Source organism: Ascaphus truei, chromosome 2 (genome assembly GCF_040206685.1).
Source record: "Ascaphus truei isolate aAscTru1 chromosome 2, aAscTru1.hap1, whole genome shotgun sequence".
Taxonomy (NCBI): domain Eukaryota; kingdom Metazoa; phylum Chordata; class Amphibia; order Anura; family Ascaphidae; genus Ascaphus; species Ascaphus truei.
Window position 1 is genome coordinate 146,456,300 of NC_134484.1, and position 19,336 is coordinate 146,475,635.

The following is a 19,336-nucleotide window of genomic DNA, read 5'->3' on the forward strand; positions in this document are numbered from 1 at the left end:
CTGGCTGTAACTAATCCTTTTTTTAAGAAATTAAAAGCTGGCCAGGTACAATAACTACTGACTTTGAACTAGTGTAAATAGCTGTTTAAAAGAGGTTTAATAAAAAGAGAGGGATAGCCTATTCATTGAATTATTGTAAAGTGTTTTTGTGTATATGATCTCCTGTAAGGTTCTCTTGTTCCCCCTTCCTGATATTTTATTTTCCTGGTTAAAGTGGATCCAGTCTTCCATTACCAAGTATTTCTCTGGTGTCTTGTTCTTGGGACTTTTGGGTTTGGTTGTCAGTGTTCCTCTCTCATCTGGATGTGAAGAAAGCAGGGATAGGTATGAGTGAAGTAAGGGGGACACCACACCACCCTCCCTTTACACAACCTTCATACCACCACAATTACACCGTCCCCAGTTGCATCCAGACTTTATAAACAGCTTGAGTGTGCTACAATTGTTCTCTTCCACTTTGATACCTTTCCATTTAAATTCATTTCTATATTTAATTTTAGTAGAATTCTCTGTTGTTTTTTTAATGATCAAGCCCTCTTCATCTCCACTCTTCAGTACATTGGCCTTTGTGGCGTGTCATGGTTCCAGTACTTACGCCCAAGTTCACTTTCTGTCCTAGAACTTTTCCTGTACCTCTTATACATTCTCTATTAGTGAGTATATATCCATTTTTTTTTCATTGTCAACTTTATGCTACCAATTCCCACATTTACTGTCTCTTTGACTTCTTCCCCTTTGCTCAGTCCTCGCGACTAATTGTCTCTGCTACCTCCTCATGGATTTTCTACTGCTACCTTAGGCTGAACATATCCAGAACTGAACTTCTCATTTTGATTTCACCAATTCCACCCTTATAAATAAAAATAATAAAATAGGACATTGCAAGTGTGTGTTAATTAGTAGGACCAAAAATGTGTACTTATTTTTGGGGTGGGGTGGGTTGGGGTGGGGTGGGTTGGGGTGGGGTGAAAGTGCACTTTCAATAACAGATTCGCATATGACAGTTTTGTTTTTTGTTTTTTAAATACAAAGGTTCAATCTTTTGTGCAGGGCGCAAATGGTCAACATTCGCTAAATTCACTAACTTGCGCAAAGCTTTTGCCCATCTGGAGAGAGGAGTCAAATGTGATGGCATAGCATCAAGCTTGTGATGCTGGATAAATATCAAAATGAAGATACTGTAGCTGATGATGGGCAGAGTAAGAGGAAGTTGTGTGTATTTAAAGCTGACTTACAATGTCCCTACAAATAGCAGACCCCCCCCCCACCTCCCAGCTGTTTCCTCCTGCACAGATACCACATGCAATTTATACCCTCCCCGCCTGTAAAATTGTGGAGTCAGAGGGGTTTCCTAAACATTCATCACCTGTCTTCTAATATCTATGTCAAGAGAAGCAACATGTGTTCGAGTATGTGTCTCCACATATCCAGTGTACAGACATGAATCACCGCATTGGGAAAAATATTCCATTTTAGAATTTACAACGATGTATTAAAACAGATTCCTGTCCCAAAACGTTTCTACTGTACCTTTAACATTTATACGCTGCTAAGTGCTGTGGTCGGACATTTCTCTAACCCCTTTCACTGAACAATCTTTTGTCAGACACTTATGGAATCACTGAAGTTGAACCTCCCGGTTATATAGTCTTGTTTATCATGGAAAGGTCTTCTGCACTGTCACATAACGTGTCATCTCACAGCTGCCAAATATGGAAGAAAATTAAGAATGGCCACTGCACTTTTTGGGTTGTTGCTTCAGGATGCAAGCTGCTTGGCTTTATGACTTTGCTGTAATCACATGGCTCTTTTTAACAGAAGAAAGCAGTTATTGCGATATGCCGTTCTCCAGGAATAAATGAGCACCCATTTATTTTCTGTGCATGTAGACCATGTGCCCTTAAGATGGATAATATGTCTTTGGAAAGCAATAGTGAGCTGATTCGAACAGTTTACATTCTACGATCGTGCTAAAGTCATGGAGAAAAAAAACCCTTACTTTATAAAGACTACAAATTCATAGAAGTCTTTGTGGCTGCTGATGCTAAAAATGAATGAGAATCACAAGGGGTCATATTCAACAGGCTGTGCAGCACTCTTCCCTGTTCGCTGCCAATTTTCACTGCGCTTCAAGGGAATAGAGGTGAAATGTTCCTGAGCAGGAAGCAGCTTCACCGCATATTGAATTGGGGCCAAAATGAGACTCCCTCCAACTGGGAAACTCGTCTATAGTTGTGTGGCTTTGAGGTCAGATGAAAGGCTTATTCTGGCACTGCATGGTTACAGTGGATATCCAACGTGTGTGTGTGTGTGTGTGTTTGACTTTCATTGTTTCATAACTCCACTGGTTTAAGCACTTGGGTGATCACAAAAATGGATGTGTCACAGGAGACCAACACTTGTAACACCTTTATACCTTCTGGGATCAATTCACTCAGCAAAACTAGGTAGTGGAATAAAACTGAGTTTATTATTGGATGTAGCACTGAGCTCTGTCTGTGTTTCATGTTCTGTCTCTGGTTTTAAATACATATTGCCATGCTCAGTAGCACTCCTCTTTGACACTTATATGCATATATATGTTGTGGTTATTTTGGGGGTTCAATATGAGCTTGTAGGGGTTCTGTGTGTTTAACATAGAAATTGTTCTATAATACCAGAGAGGAATTGTTTCAACTATAATATTTATGTGGGTGGTTGAATAATGTTACAGCCAACAAAGAAGATAGTTTTCCTTCAGAGCTAATACAGCTATTTTGTTTTTCCAAGTTAACAATTAAATGAAATAATCTAACCTTCAGGCAGGGCGGCAGACAGATTTCCCGGGACCCAGGACTAGAGTTAAGTCCGGGCCAACCCCCCCCCGGTGATATTGCGAGCCCCCCCGTCCCTATTTAATACCTCACGAGCCCCCTCTATTTCCCCCCGCTTCCCATGTATTTCTCTCCCCTCGGTCCCACTCCCTCTTCCTCACTCACAATGTATTGCACATGCAGTTGTCCTGTGTGTTAGTATGTTGCACAGGTTTTCACAGGAGAGGCTGTCTGACCTGTACTCCAGCGCAGCCCAATTTCAAATGACAAAAATAACATAGGAAAGAGGTCTGCACCTGTCTCTCCACAGCTTCATGATGCTGCTATGAAAGACATTATTGTTCTGACACTGAATAAAGTGCAAACACATTATTGTTTCATAGGGTTTGTCTTCATGGACCTGCTAAAAAGGTAAATTATATGTCTTTGTAGCATGACCCATTTTTACCACGGTTTTATTTTCTTGGCCCTGTTTACTGTGGCACATCCCATCTCCTGCCGGTGATAGGACTTGTTATTGAAGCTGGTGAGGACATGGTGAGAATTACTGCTTCGGATTTCTAATTTAATGCCAAAACACTTTGCGTTTGCACAGATTGCCTTTTCTTTTCCCTCTTCGCAGATCACATAGTTCATTGGACATAACCAAAAAGGTTCTCTGAATTTATATGAAATGTAAATAACATTATGTTGTGCCAATACAATGTTTACTAGCACCCAGCATAGTTTTCATAGACTAAGGGCCTCATGCTATAAGCAGCGATAAGTCCCCTATCGCCATCTTATCGCCAAAAAAAGGCTACTGCTATTCAAAATATGCAAATGTCCCGCATCACGTGAACAAGACATTTCAATGCATAGGCGATACCGGCACCACCTAACGGGGGCCTGTATCTCGGTAAGCAGGGGGTCCCCGTACCTGAAAACAATGCGGTTCTGCTCCGGAGACCCCCTGCTCATCTGCACTAGTAATAACATTTAAATAAAAATATTTTTATTTCGGTCGAGATTTGCGCGGAGAGAGTGGCGTCTCTCTCTCTCTGCAGCAGAAAGAACTCGCTGGGTGAGCCCTTTTCGGAGGGCAGATCATCGAGGCGCCAGCTACTCACCATTTGTTGAAATGTTGCTATCACTGGTATTCGGCGATTTCTACATACCGTGATAGCAACACTGTCAAAAATGGCGATTTAAAAACCCGGACTTTACTGCATGAGGCCCCTAAGTCTGGTTACTTGATTGAGCTACAGTATGCACAATATATTTTGTATTGTAGTATGATCCTTTTCAGGGGGCACTCAGGACATAAAATAAACTTGGAAACATGGACATTGCTGGATCAATGTTTAAGATTGTTTTATTACTTTTGCTTATGTTGATGAAGCTTTTTCTGCTCTTAGCCATTCTTGTTGAATAAAAGCCAAACTTTGTGTTTATCTGTGATCTCCCACTTCCTACCCCTGCTACAGGACTATACCCCACTTGTTTCCCAGAGTAATGTGCAGATTTGGGGGTGATTGGGCTAACCACTCCAACAGTGCGGTCTGCCCGACTGAAATGGAAGTGGAGCCCTCTCCAGCCAGCCAGGGGATGCTGGTGGTCATGTGATCACTGCTGTCATGTGACCAGTGCCACCGAACCATCAGCACTGAAAAGGTTCAAATAAATCTGTAAAAACAATGTATGGGGCTTTCCTGCCATGTACTAAGGATTTGGTTGTAATACAGATTGTAGATCTTTTCATGTCCTTTCCTTTGGTCTTGCGAATCTCGGAAAATCTTTAGACAGCTGGAATAATAACCCAGGCCGTGCTGAAAAGGGGTGTAATACGGCAGGCATAAGCTTATAGAGTGAAGAGTGTACTCATTTGCAGGTCATTACCCAGAATCCCTGCCTGCAGTGGAAGCATTGTATGCTTAGAGATAATGGGGAAAGACGGGGTTGCAGACCAGTCTGAGACATGCAAATGCACCACAAGTGGTATTTTGCTTGCTGTACACTTTTTTTGTTGATAATTAAAAACACACACCTGCTGATCAAATGGGGGAAAGGACTTAATAAATTACCTTCATTTTACTATTCAGTAATTAAGTAGACGTTGATATTACTGACTGGTAATAATATGGATGTGGGGGGGGGGGGGGGGAGTTGAAGACTGTGAAGCACTTCATTGGACTAACATTGAAGTACTAAAAATTATTGTTGCACTTGATACTTCAACACCTCTAAAGTGCCTTTCATGGAAAACCAGTGGTCAAGTTAGGTTAGTTTTGGGAGAATCCATTATATTAACTGATATATTTTAGAAAATATACGTACATAAAATGATCATACCCTCTATCTTTTGAGAATTGGATACAGTATTGTGTTTCAGAAATAACACCCTCTGGAATGTTAATGTCCCAGGAGGAAAAAAGACTTTGAAACCACAGCTGCATTCAATCTGAACCCCTTCAGCCTACATCTATGTTGCCCCAAAGGCGGGCAGCCTTTGGTGCAGCTTAATGGTGTGAGCCGTTCGCTGATGTTTGGTGATGTTAAAGCTGCTCTATTTCAACCTGAAACTCACCAGCCCTTTTATCCCCTGTACCCAATTTCATTGTCCATGAAATGTCTGTGAATTGGCTGTATAACCTCTGTTCATTTAATGTAAACATGTATTGTTATCATAACTCTGTGCCCAGGACATACTTGAAAACCAGAGGTAACTCTCAATGTATTACTTCCTGGTAAAACATTTGATAAATAAGCAAAAATATGCGATCTCATGTTCCAACTCTTTGCATGCTGGTTGGCTATTAAAAAAATGTGACTTCTGAGCCATCAGATTTGTACCATGTTGCACCATAGTTGTAAGCCAAATGCCGTTTTGCCAGAGTGTCTAATAGCTGTCTAGTTATAACAAATCAGAGACACCTAAGCACTTAAGGATGAAACAATGCAACTCTATGAGGGCAGGGCTGTCAGCATACATATCGTGAGTACATGTGCCTACATGACTGTCTGCAATTCTGGCATTACCATCTATGGAATCAAACACCACTTCTAAATTCAAGGCGCATTCACCCTTACTAACAGATACTAATAAAAACTGCTATCAGCTCATTACCCCCCGAGAGGCTTGTAATACACTGGTCTGGTTTGTGATACAGGCTGCTTTGGCAGCAAAGCAGTTACATGTTTACCCAGATTTTATCACTAAAATGTATTTTTTTTTTCATGTAAATATTTGCACTTGAAAATATTGGTTGTTTTAACCAACCGGCTGCATCATACTAACTGAACCATCTCCATCGCTGCTGCACATGTTGTTCCAATCTTCTCTCGTTCCCTCTTCGGTAAAGCACACTGCCCCTTAGTTGTACTGTTTTTAATTTCCTCTATGTTTTTTCTGAAATGTGCTGCTTAAACTATTCCAAGCAGTGATCAGCATCATCACGTGGCCTCAGTGGTCTACCTGCTGTGACTGCTGTGGACACCATGCGGACACAGTGTTCCTTCTGAAAGGGCTTTCTTATGCATAGATACCCTGTGCTCTGCTATCCCCTTTTTCATTTACATACATTATCCTTTGCTAAGATAACAAGCCTCTCTTTTTCAGGTGGCTTAAACGTGTTCTCCTACAGATGTAGCAAGGTCCTGATGCCGCAGCTGAAAAAGCAAAAAGCTGCAGAGAACCACTTAACGGATGACCTATCGCATATTGCGCCAACCTTGGCTTTACGTCAGTGGGTATGAGAAGCACTGGTGTGGTTCTAATAAATACCTCTGCCCTTAAAGAAACGTATGTGTTAAAATAAAATAGCATCGTAATACAAATACATGAATAGAATCTACGGTATGCTAAAGCATACATCTTAAAATCAAAAATAATAAAATGAATCTGAAAGAACGAGGTGAAGGCCCTTTTATAAACAGTAAACCAAGGTCTAAATTCATGCCTCCATCAGAGAACAGTCTCAACATAGACATCTTTATCAATCTTGACGCTAATGACCTAAAACAACTTCCTAAAAGGAATGACTTGGACAACCTAAGTAGAGATGAACGCAAAGCTTTAGCCGACTTGTCTCAGGATAAAACAACTGTGATCAAACCCTCAGATAAGGGGGGGGAACATTTTTGTTATGAAGAGTGACGATTGTCAAAGAAAATAAGAGACTTCTTGCGGATAAGTACTGCTATGAAACTCTTGATAGAGATCCTATAATAGGCTATACCAAAGAGCTCCTCCTTATCCTCAATGAAGGAATAAATAACAAGGTCATAACCAAACGAGAAAAAGAATTCATGTTGGTAAAAATGCCCAGAATTTCAACAATCTATAGCCTCCCAAAAGTACATAAGAAGAAGACCCCACCACTGGGCCGCCCGATAATTTCGGGGATGGGTGATTTGACGGAGCAAGTAAGCTCCTACTTAGATCAGATACTGAAGCCGTTTGTGACAGTGCTCGCATCATACCTTAAAAGACAGCAAGGATGTCTTAAGAAAACTTGAGGGGGTCACTATTGAGGCAGATACCATATCAGTATCTCTTGATGTTGAGGGTTTATTCTCTAGTATCATTCATAATGTGGGCATAAAAGTGACCCAATACTTCCTAGATTCCAGAGGTGGCTGTTATCAGGCACATAATGAGCTTGTTATCAAACTTCTCCAGTTTGTGCTAACTAGAAACTATTTTCTCTTCGACAGAAAGCTTTACAACCAGACCCAGGGTACACCAAAGGGGACAACTTGGGCCCCTCATATACCAACTTGTACCTGGGCTGGTGGGAAGCACAAACTGTCTTCTCAGAAGAACTTGAGGCATTTACTATTCATATCAATATATGGGTGAGATATATCGATTATATTTTCCTACTGTGGAAGGGGGATCTTACATCTCTTCAACAATTCGTTAATCTATTGAACAACAACAATATCAATCTCAAACTCACTTTTGAGCATAACAAACAGGAGATTAGCTTCCTAGACCTTAGGATACAAAGGGAAGCAATAATGAATTGGTAACTACAACCCATAGGAAAGATACGGTCACGAATAGCTTTTTACATGCCTCTAGCCATCACCCACGAAGCCTGATCCGATGGATACCAGTGGGGCTGTTCCTGAGGATATGCAGGAATTGCTCTACAAAAGAAACTTTTGAAATCCAGGCAAATCTCATGAAAAGCAGATTCTTGGAGAGGGGGTATAGCAATAGAATTGTCAGGCGGGCCTATGAGAGGGCCAAACATACCCTGAGGCATCTCCTATTACAAAACAAGACAGCTAATAAACAGAGAAACATTATTAGGTGTGTAGGCACATACAATCAACAATGGGATGAGGTACACAACATCTCCAGTAGGCATTGTCACATTCTAACGGCAGACAATGATTTAAAAGAGGTTCCTAATCTGTACTTCTCCATTAGAAGCAAGAGGCCACAGAATCTTAAGAATCTATTTGTCCATTGCCACTTCGAACAGGCAATGAGGCCAACTTGGCTTCCTGCCAAACCTCAAGGTTCATACAAATGTTCCCAGTGTAAGCTTGCGAATATACAGTATGAAGGTCACTAAAACATTTAAGAATTGGAATAATTCTAAGACCTACGATATACTTACATTTATTAATTGTCAACCAACTGGCGTCATTTACCAGATTGAATGTGTATGTCACAAGAAATACATAGGTAAAACCAAACGCCAACTACAGAGATGAGTCCTTGAGCACCTAGGGTCTATTAGCAATAAATTAGATACACCAGTAGCGAGACATGTATTGAATTTTCATGGAGGTAACCTCGATGTCCTACAGTTTATGGGTATAGACAAGATGGCACCGGGAATCAGAGGATGAGACTGGGATCAAATACTGTGACGGTAGGGGGGTAACCAGCTCTCAAATAAAGGTTTAAGCCCATTTGGTTACCCCTACTCCTTAATAAGGGTTCAAGAAGAGTCAGCTCTTGAGCCCAGTACTGTGTAATGCATAAAATGTATTGTGCGACAATAAAGTATTTTATGTGTTTTTACCTTTCCAGGAGTGCCAGCAAGCAGAGATTGCTGTGGTATGAGTTTCAAGGGGGATTTTGAAGAGAATGTGTTGTCAGAATGTGCCTTGCTAGTCAGGGTCAAGAGTTGCTGGTTCCCCTAAAAATGTACCCAGGAATCAGGTCTAATTCTCTGATACATGTAGGCACATGTCCCAGCAATATCTCCCCTTGAAAACGCTTCCGCAACTCACCACTAGGGGTTCCCTGATTCAGCGCAGACCAGAAAGGTAAAAGGGGCATAGGGATGTGAGGTGTCCCTGAAACAGTCAAGGGGTCCCTAGGTTAATGGGGATGCCCAAGTCAACAACTATGGATAGGAACCTCGCTCTGACCCCTTGGTGGTTGAGGCGTGCTGCCTAGGGAGTGTATCAATGGATGATAATGGGTGTATCTAGAGAGGTACACATAGAGAATCCCTTTGTAGGCGCAACGCAGACCTTTATAGAATAAAAGTGGTCAGGGGAAAAAAATAATAATGTGTATAACAAATGATGTAATTCTTTATTTTTATTAAGTTCAGTGAAAGTGTAATAAAAACAGTATACGTTCTCGTACTTGGTTGAGTATACTGTGTTTAAAAAATAGACTCTGGAAGGTCTATAAGAACTACCGAACGCCCCCTGGTAGCTTATGGATAGAAGAGAGTTAGCTTCAAGACTGTTATAGGTCACTTTAATAGCCTGTATGTTATTGCTGCATCTCCGCCGGTGGTTGCGTCTAATAGTGGGTCAGATACTAATATAGATTGTCGTTTGCTCGGTGTCTGGCTTGATGTGGTGAGTTACACACAGTAGCCGAGTAATATCAAAGTATACAGGTGATTATTTGTTTATCCCCCGTTTGGACAGGTCAGACCTGTTGGGATTGCTGTAGGAGACCTACACACTCAGCGCACATGTAATCTGTTTATGCCATCATGCTCCTTGTGTGTATACAGTGTTGAGGCTAATTTTCGTGCCCCTCGTGTAGATAGGTATGGCTAGTCCCTATAGTGCCAGGTATTGTCACAGGATATCTCTGTGTGAGCGGGCTGGGTTAGGTAGTGTGAATGCTCTACGCTCCAAACGAGGTTCTGGCGATGCGTGTGTCAGATGCGTTTTGTGCTCCAGTGGAGACTCTGACTGCGCATGCAGGTGAGTGTGGCTAGACACTGTTGTATCAGGGATTGTCACAGGATGCCCTATGTAGGCGGGCTGGGTTAAGTGATGTAAATGCTCTGTGTTCCAGACGAGATTCTGGCTGTGCGTGTGTCAGATACGGTTGGTCTGTGCTCCAGTGGAGACTCTGACTGCGCATGCGTGGGAACGGGATGGTGTCGCTGCCTACCCCGAGATGTCCGTGTGTACCCTATGCTCAGGTTAGTGTGGGTAGACACTATTGTTTCAGAGAGTATCACAGGATCCCCTTCGTAAGTGGATCAAGTTAGGGGTGCGAGTGCACTGTGCTCCACTCTGAAATTTGACTGCGTCTGTGTCTATTAAGGAAGCGGTGTTCCTGCATGTGTCGTACTCGCATAGTCTTCATATATAGTTGTTGATATCTGGGTATACCCGTAGTTAGTTCTGTCCCGTTTTAAACGGGTCAGTCGTGCTGACTCCGTTAGTGTGAGACTAGTGTGAGACTAGGTTAGAAAGGGACGGTATCACTATCAGCACCTTGGTGTTTAAGCAATATGTGTGTAGCAGAGAGCAAGTTACCGTGTCCTATGTGACCCTCCTAGGTAAGGATGATTAAAGCAGTGTTGCGCCCCTAGCTATTTTAGATCAGGTCAACCAAGTACGAGAACGTATACTGTTTTTATTACACTTTCACTGAACTTAATAAAAATAAAGAATTACATCATTTGTTATACACATTATTATTTTTCTCCCCTGACCACTTTTATTCTATAAAGGTCTGCGGTGCGCCTACAAAGGGATTCGTTCCGTGTACCTCTCTGGATGCCCAAGTCACCCAGAACCGTTATAGGTGCTGCGGTGCTCCAACCATACATACAGTATAAGGTTGTGAGGTGATTCTTAGAATCCATACTAAGTCTATGCAATAATGTGGGGAATATGGCTAGTGAAAAATAAAGTGCAGCTTTTTATTCTATTCCCCATACCAGAAGGACTTAGGTTTTTAAAGCGTATATTTTATTAACAAAGTGTTTTAAGTACATATATGCTTTGTGCACAGTAAAATGAGTCACAGGGATGAAAAGTATCCCTGTATCTGAGGGAATCCCTCTGTTAAGGGGGGTACCCTAGTTAGTGTCAAGGTGTCCAAGAACCTGTATTGGGGTTGTGGGTGCCACAACCAAATATGAGGTACCCCAAAATGTATGCTGTAATAAAGTATGACTTATGGTGTTTTTTACATTTACTATAAGGCTCTATGCTGTCAGCTGGGGCATATGTTTAAGGTGCCAGCTAGTCTGCATAGAATCCGTAAATGAAAGAGGAGACGGGATGTTGAGAGGTGTCGGGGACAGGTGGACAGGGCAGGGCGGAGTACTGGGTCCAGAGAACAGAGACCCCCTGTGGGGGGACACACTCTTGTCTGCTAGACTCAGTGGCGCCTGGCCAGCGGGAGGCAATGGGCTGGCTAAGGAAAATATGGAGATTGTAGGCGCTTTTCCTATTGGCCAGAACATATGTCCCGCACGCAGGGCATCCTGAGCTGGCTCAACATGCCCCCTGCCTCTGACATCATCAGCCAGATGAGCCCCGCTCTGATTGGCTGGTGGCACATGTTCCCATGCCCAGATTAGCTGCAGGGTTCTGTGAATGCAACTCAGAAGTATTATAAACCCCTGAGCCAATCAGATTTGTAGATTCTATGCAAGATTCTAAGCACCAAGTCCTGTGAGTTAAAATCCAGACCTCTGCAGAGAGGGGAGGGGTGGCGTCTGGAAATGCAGGCTAAGTCTCAGTCAGGAGGAAATCCTTATGCAACGATTTCCTGCACATAGGAGAGTCTATTTTTTTTACCCCAGTCCCCAAGTAAGTGTGTCTTTTCTTATGTAGTTTTTGTAACATTGTGTGTTTGCCTTTTCCTGTGAATAAATTTACAATTTATTTCATTAACTTGTTTTGCTCAATGCATGATCCTGGTAAAAAGGTATAAATTCCCTGGTCTCCCGTGACAGATACTCCTCAAGAAAGAGGCGAGATGGATATATAAACTAGAGACTGTGACAGAAACCAGGGGATGGTAATAAATTCCGTATATAGGGCTCCCAGGATACTTGACAGTTTCTATCCTGTTTGGCCTGGGAGTGCAGCCTTATAATACATACACTCCATCCCACAGTTTGGCAAGCGCTGGAACTGAGGGATGAGAGATCCAGACCAGAGTTTGTCTGCTGCCTGATTTCTGTCTCCTGTCATGCTAATTAGGAATCAGGTATGAAAGACTGATTTCCTGTTTGCTCTGGTCTCCCCACAAGAGCCAGGAGGCTGGAAGGCTGCTGAACTACAGAGGGGAGAAGCCTCTTCCCCAAACAGGTTCAATCTTTCTGTTCATTTGTGTAAGACTGCAAAAGTACCATGTTTTGATGTTGGAAGTGGAAAAGCCACTTCCAACCCTGAGTCAGGGATATCTAAGTTAAGTTATCGCTCAGGTGAGCAGCTTTTGTTTTGATCTGTTTTCTGTTGTATGCACTGTGGCAGTCTCAGTGCCTGGGACTGAATAAACCAGGCATAGCCTGTTTAAAGGAACAGTACGTGACGCCTCATCATTTAACCTACCCTAAAAGACCGTGTTCTAAACAGTCCCGGACAAACGACGGAGCCCCGGAGTAAGCCGTTTGTCACATATGGTGGAGAATGCGGGCAGAGCACTAGGGGGTCTGCGGGTTGAAGAACTTTGAAAAAAAAAAAAAAAGTTTTTTTCATCCTCTGCAAACAAGATGGAAGACGTGGTGGGTGCGCTGGTACGCAATGTCGCTGCCCAGAAAGACGCGAATGAAACCCAGCAACAGCTGTTAATAGCCCAGCAAGAAACTAATGCAAACCAGCAGCAGACGAATGCAGCCCATCAACAGCTGCTAATAGCCCAGCAAGAGATTAATGCCAACCAGCAACAGGCGAATGCCAACCAGCAACAGGCGAATGCAAACCAGCAACAGACGAATGAAGCCCTGCAAAACGCGAATGCAAACCAGCAAGAGACAAACCGCTTGCTGAGAGAGGAGCAACAGCGGTTCGCTCAGGGCTTACAGCAGGAACTCGAGATCCTGAGGGGGACTATCAGTAACCTTCCACTGGCAGCGGCAGCCCCAGTTCCGAAAATGACCAGGGCAAGCCACTACCTTCAGAAGATGGGACCCTCGGATGATGTGGAAGCCTATCTTCTCACGTTTGAACGCACGGCACAGAGAGAGGGATGGCCAGAAGCTGAGTGGGCTGGTCTAATCGCACCCTTCCTAAGCGGCGAACCCCAGAAGGCTTACTTTGATCTAGAGCCAGCCGAAGCTAACGTCTATGCAAAATTGAAGTTCGAGATCCTCGCCCGCCTCGGCGTAACCACGGCTGTTCGCGCCCAAAGGTTTCACGCATGGTCCTTCACGATGGATAAAGCCACCCGAAGCCAGATGTATGACCTCATCCACCTCGCCCGGAAGTGGCTACAACCCGAGATCAACTCAGCCAGCCACATCATGGAACGGTTGGTCATGGACCAGTTCTTGAGGAAACTTCCCTCTGCCTTACGCCGTTGGGTCAGTCGGAGTGACCCCCACAATGCGGATGAGCTTGTGGCCCTCGTAGAAAGGTACAATGCAGCAGAAGAGCACCCGCAACCCACAGTCGTGGAGCAACCCCACTACCCGAGGTTCCAGGACTCTTCCAGAGACGGTAAAAGGGTACCGGGGTTAAGGGGCGCTGAAGAGCGGCGACCACCTTCACGCAGCACCAGCAACAGTGGTTCGCACACTAAGGGCAATAGCCAACATGGGGAGCCGGGAAAAGGCTCTAAGTGGGACACAGACTATGTACCTAAATGTGTAAATTGTCATGAGAGGGGCCACACAGCAAAAATCTGCCCACTAAATTATGAGCCCATGCAATGCAACAGCGTGGAACCTTATTCGCTGTTGTCCCAATGTATGGGCCCTAGCCCAGAGGACCCCTTGAATAACCATCTGTGGGCATTTGTAAAGGTTAATGGTAAGAGGGTTCGGGCACTTCTTGACTCTGGGAGCATGGTCACACTAGTGTCCGAATACCTCTTGCCCATTAAGAAGAAACAGGGAAACAGTTCACAAAGAGTGGCAATTTGTTGTATACATGGGGATAATCATGAATATTCCACTGTTGATGTTTTTTTTGAAACAGAGTTTGGTTCTTTAGATTTCAAGGTGGGTATTGTACCCAAACTGGCACATGATGTGTTAATAGGGACCGACTTTCCCCATTTTCTAAAAATGTGGTCCTCCGCTCAGAATAGCGCCCAGAGTTCAATAGCGGACCATAACGAAGTATTAGAAGAAACAAATCCTTTCCCTTTTTCAGAAATGGAGGTTGACGAGGGCCCAAATAAGAAGGGGGAAAAGGAGGAGTGCTGTAAAATTCCCTTCCCCATCACTACTTTGGTAGGGAATACCCCAAATCAAGATGTTGAGCAGACACTTACCACCCCAGAACCGGATAAGACCCTCGCTGACCTAGAGGTCAGTCCTGGGAGTTTTAAGAAGGCCCAGTGGGAGGACCCCACATTAGCGGTAGCAAGGGGAAATATACGGGACCAGAATAGTACTCCTGGCCAACCAGATAGGTCACTTGCTTACCCCTACTTCGAGGTAGAGAACGACCTAGTATATCGGGTTGATAAAAGGAAATCAGTTACAACTAAACAATTGTTGGTACCACGGACATTCCGTAACGTAGTATTACACCTCGCACATAGTCATCCATTGGGGGGACACCTAGGGGTGGAAAAGACAAAAGAAAAGGTTCTCCGAAGCTTCTATTGGCCTGGGGTTCTGGCAGAAATTACGAATTATTGTTCCTCATGCCCAGAATGTCAGATCACCGCCCCGTTCAAGGCGTACCGCAGCCCATTGGTACCCCTTCCCATAATAGAGGTACCATTTGACCGGATTGCTATGGATCTAGTAGGACCCCTAATAAAGTCTGCTAGGGGACATCAGCATATATTGGTAATATTAGATTATGCCACCCGATATCCGGAGGCAGTTCCCCTACGTAGCACCTCAGCTAAAAACATAGCAAAAGAGTTAGTAGTTCTGTTTTCCCGGGTCGGGATTCCTAAAGAGATTCTATCTGACCAGGGAACACCATTTATGTCCCAAGTAACGAAAGAGCTATGTAAACTCCTAAAAATCAAGCATCTCAGAACCTCAGTCTATCATCCACAAACAGATGGTTTAGTGGAAAGGTTCAATAAAACCTTAAAGAGCATGTTACGGCGGGCGGTTGATAAAGATGGGAAAAACTGGGATTGTTTGTTACCGTACCTGTTATTTGCCATTAGGGAAGTTCCCCAATCATCCACAGGCTTCTCCCCGTTTGAACTATTGTATGGCCGACACCCAAGGGGCTTACTGGATATAGCCAAAGAGACTTGGGAACACGAGGTTACCCCTTACAGAAGTGTAATAGAGCATGTTGCCCAGATGCAGGACCGCATTGCTGCAGTCCTACCCATAGTGAGGGAACACATGGAGAAAGCTCAAGAAGCACAGAGGAATACATATAATAAGGGTGCTAGGGTCAGAATTTTTTCTCCAGGTGATAGGGTACTAGTTCTGGTTCCCACCGTGGAGAGTAAATTCCTTGCTAAATGGCATGGGCCATATGAGGTCTTGGAAAGAGTGGGAGAAGTAAATTATAAGGTAAGACAGCCAGGTAGGAGGAAACCTGAGCAAATTTACCATATAAACCTACTCAAGCCCTGGAAAGATAGAGAAGTCTTGTTAACCCTAGTACCCCCAGGTCCGTCAGAGAATCAAGAAACTGACCCAGAGGTTAGCATAGCTGAAACACTGTCTGTTCATCAGAAACGAGAGGTTCAGAATTTAGTGAAAAGAAACAAAGAAGTCTTCTCTACACAGCCAGGTAGAACTAGCGTAATTGAACATGACATAGTCTCTGAACCGGGGGTCCGAGTTAACCTTAAACCGTACCGAATCCCAGAGGCCAAAAGAAAGGCTATAAGTTTAGAGGTTAAAAAAATGCTAAAACTAGGTGTAATTGAGGAATCCCAAAGTGGGTGGAACAGCCCTATAGTCTTAGTCCCAAAGCCAGATGGTACAACAAGGTTTTGTAATGACTACCGGAAACTAAACGCGGTGTCAAAATTTGATACTTATCCTATGCCCAGGGTAGATGAACTTGTAGAGAGACTGGGCAAAGCCCGATATCTCACAACCCTAGACCTAACAAAAGGGTACTGGCAGGTTCCCCTCACAGAAAGGGCAAAAGAAAAGACAGCCTTCTCAACCCCAGACGGCCTCTTTCAGTATAAGGTGTTGCCTTTTGGCTTACATGGAGCTCCCGCCACATTCCAAAGAATGATGGATAAAATTTTAAAACCACATGCTCGGTATGCTGCCGCCTACCTGGATGATGTGGTAATCCATAGTGAAGATTGGCAATCCCACCTTCCAAAGGTCCAAGCTGTGCTTGACGCAGTCCGGTCTGCTGGACTAACTGCTAACCCCGCTAAATGCACTATTGGTCTGGAGGAGGCCAAGTATCTGGGATATTCTATTGGCAGAGGTTTACTCAAACCCCAAACACTCAAAGTGGAGGCGATACAAAATTGGCCAAGGCCAGTTACAAAAAAACAAGTAAGGACCTTTTTGGGCTTAATTGGGTACTATAGAAGGTTTATTCCCAATTTTGCAACTAAGGCAACCCCACTAACTGACCTCACAAAAGCAAGAGGACCGCTAATGGTAAAGTGGTCCCCCGAAACCGAACAGGCCTTTAGAAGCCTGAAAGAAGCTCTCTGTGCCCAACCAGTGTTGGTCACACCTGACTTCTCCAAAGAGTTCGTAGTCCAAACCGACGCATCTGAGGTAGGGCTGGGGGCGGTACTCTCCCAGGAGTCTCAAGGTGAGGAGCACCCCATCCTTTATTTAAGTAGGAAACTAAATCCCCAGGAGAAAAATTACTCCATAGTAGAGAAAGAGTGTCTCGCAATAAAGTGGGCTGTAGAGACGCTCAAATACTACCTGTTGGGGAGAAAGTTCCGGTTGGTCACAGATCATGCACCCCTTACCTGGATGTGTCAAAACAGGGAAAAGAATGCTAGAGTGACCAGGTGGTTCCTAAGCCTACAACCCTTTAAATTTTCTGTGGAACACAGGTCAGGGCACAAACATGGCAATGCTGACGGGTTGTCAAGGATGCACTCCCTAATATCCATGGTCGCTCATCCCTCGAGGTCTGAGCTGGGGGGGAGGATATGTGACAGAAACCAGGGGATGGTAATAAATTCCGTATATAGGGCTCCCAGGATACTAGACAGTTTCTATCCTGTTTGGCCTGGGAGTGCAGCCTTATAATACATACACTCCATCCCACAGTTTGGCAAGCGCTGGAACTGAGGGATGAGAGATCCAGACCAGAGTTTGTCTGCTGCCTGATTTCTGTCTCCTGTCATGCTAATTAGGAATCAGGTATGAAAGACTGATTTCCTGTTTGCTCTGGTCTCCCCACAAGAGCCAGGAGGCTGGAAGGCTGCTGAACTACAGAGGGGAGAAGCCTCTTCCCCAAACAGGTTCAATCTTTCTGTTCATTTGTGTAAGACTGCAAAAGTACCATGTTTTGATGTTGGAAGTGGAAAAGCCACTTCCAACCCTGAGTCAGGGATATCTAAGTTAAGTTATCGCTCAGGTGAGCAGCTTTTGTTTTGATCTGTTTTCTGTTGTATGCACTGTGGCAGTCTCAGTGCCTGGGACTGAATAAACCAGGCATAGCCTGTTTAAAGGAACAGTACGTGACGCCTCATCATTTAACCTACCCTAAAAGACCGTGTTCTAAACAGTCCCGGACAAACGACGGAGCCCCGGAGTAAGCCGTTTGTCACAAGACCTTATCATCGAAGGGTCTCAATGAAGGCTTTATGGTCACACCTTTTATCTAAACCTGTTGGCACACACTATGCATGGGACCCATTTCTGACAAGAGCCACTTTAATATTCATGGCTGTACATGGTACAGGCTTAGAAACAGGTAGACGTACCGGCCTGAAAATCCCTAAGTCGGATATCTTCTTAGCCACAATTTTGGAGAATTTTAACATCTATGATCCTCAGAACCTATAGTGGCTGTATGTACAAAATAAGTATATTCACCTGTTAAAGTTGGTCGGGATCGCCGTGGGCTACCTGTTGCCCTTGGTTACTATATCTGTGGACACATAATAATATATCACTACACTTGATATATTTGATAATAGTCTCACCATCAATACATTATCATACCCATCTATGAGTCTCCCAAAAAGCTACAATCCTACTGTAAGGGAGTGAAGAGGTTAACTACCTTTCCAAGCATCAGGAGACTGCGTGTGTCGAGTTTCCTACACGTGATAGGTAAAATCCCTGATTGAGCAGGGATAACTGTTTTCCCCCAGAGAGAGAGAGGAAGTGAAACTTCTCCCAGCCAGGAGGTATCATGGTTGTTATGGCCCCTAGGATTGAAGGAAGCAAGCCTGCGGGGTCCAGCTGGGAATCACATCCAGGATAAAGATCAACACGGACTGGACAGCCTGTCCCCAGAACCGGCATTCCAAAAGGACTGAAGGAGCGACACGGAGACCCTGGGATAGGAATCCCCTGCAAATACAGAAAAGCAACAAATGTTAAAAGACTGTTTGTTTGCATAAGATAGTATGTTTTGGGCTGGGAACCAGTTCAGCTGGCCAGTGCCGTTAGAAAGGGCCACAACAAAGTTTAGTTAGTTTCCTTATAGGGAATAGGTTTTTTTTTTATGATTTAGTTTGGCCTTAAAGGGAAAGAATCCCTATTGTTTAGTTGTCTTCTGGTTAATAAACCAATCCAGTTACGCTTAACTCTCTGTCTAAAGTGTCTTACTGACCTTGCCTACAGGCTCCTCCGTCACACCTACACATAGGCTGGGACTAATCTAACCCATGTGGTCCTCCAAACCCTAGGTCAATGTAAGGATGATAATAGTGTACTCACCTTTTCACATCTGATCTGGGGCACCGCGGGTTGCGGGTTATCTCTGAAGTGTGGCGATGGCATCTGTGGACATACAGTATACAAACACACTATCACAGCTGTCAAATGTCTTACTACCAGAAACTACCATAACAACAACTAAATACAAACTTGCAATATTATTATTTTCGTCTAAATTCTCAATTACCACCGCTTTAGGCTGGGAGGTAGTGAAGTCTGTTTGTAACCCTACCAATCACAGAACCGAGAGGGTTAACTGGGCAGCAACAATACTAATTAACGTGAACATAAAGATGACGGCTAGGGAGCAACACGCCCCTT

The 19,336-nt window shown here is 44.0% G+C and overlaps 1 long non-coding RNA gene across 1 annotated transcript; it reads right to left on the reverse strand.

Moving 5' to 3' along the window:
- Positions 1-164: 164 nt before the first annotated feature.
- On the reverse strand, positions 165-18,629 carry LOC142488591 (uncharacterized). The gene is made up of 3 exons (XR_012799519.1): positions 18,354-18,629; positions 18,164-18,218; positions 165-299 (listed from the first exon to the last, which is right to left on the reverse strand). It is a non-coding gene; the product is annotated as an uncharacterized LOC142488591 (long non-coding RNA).
- Between the last annotated feature and the right edge of the window lie 707 nt (positions 18,630-19,336).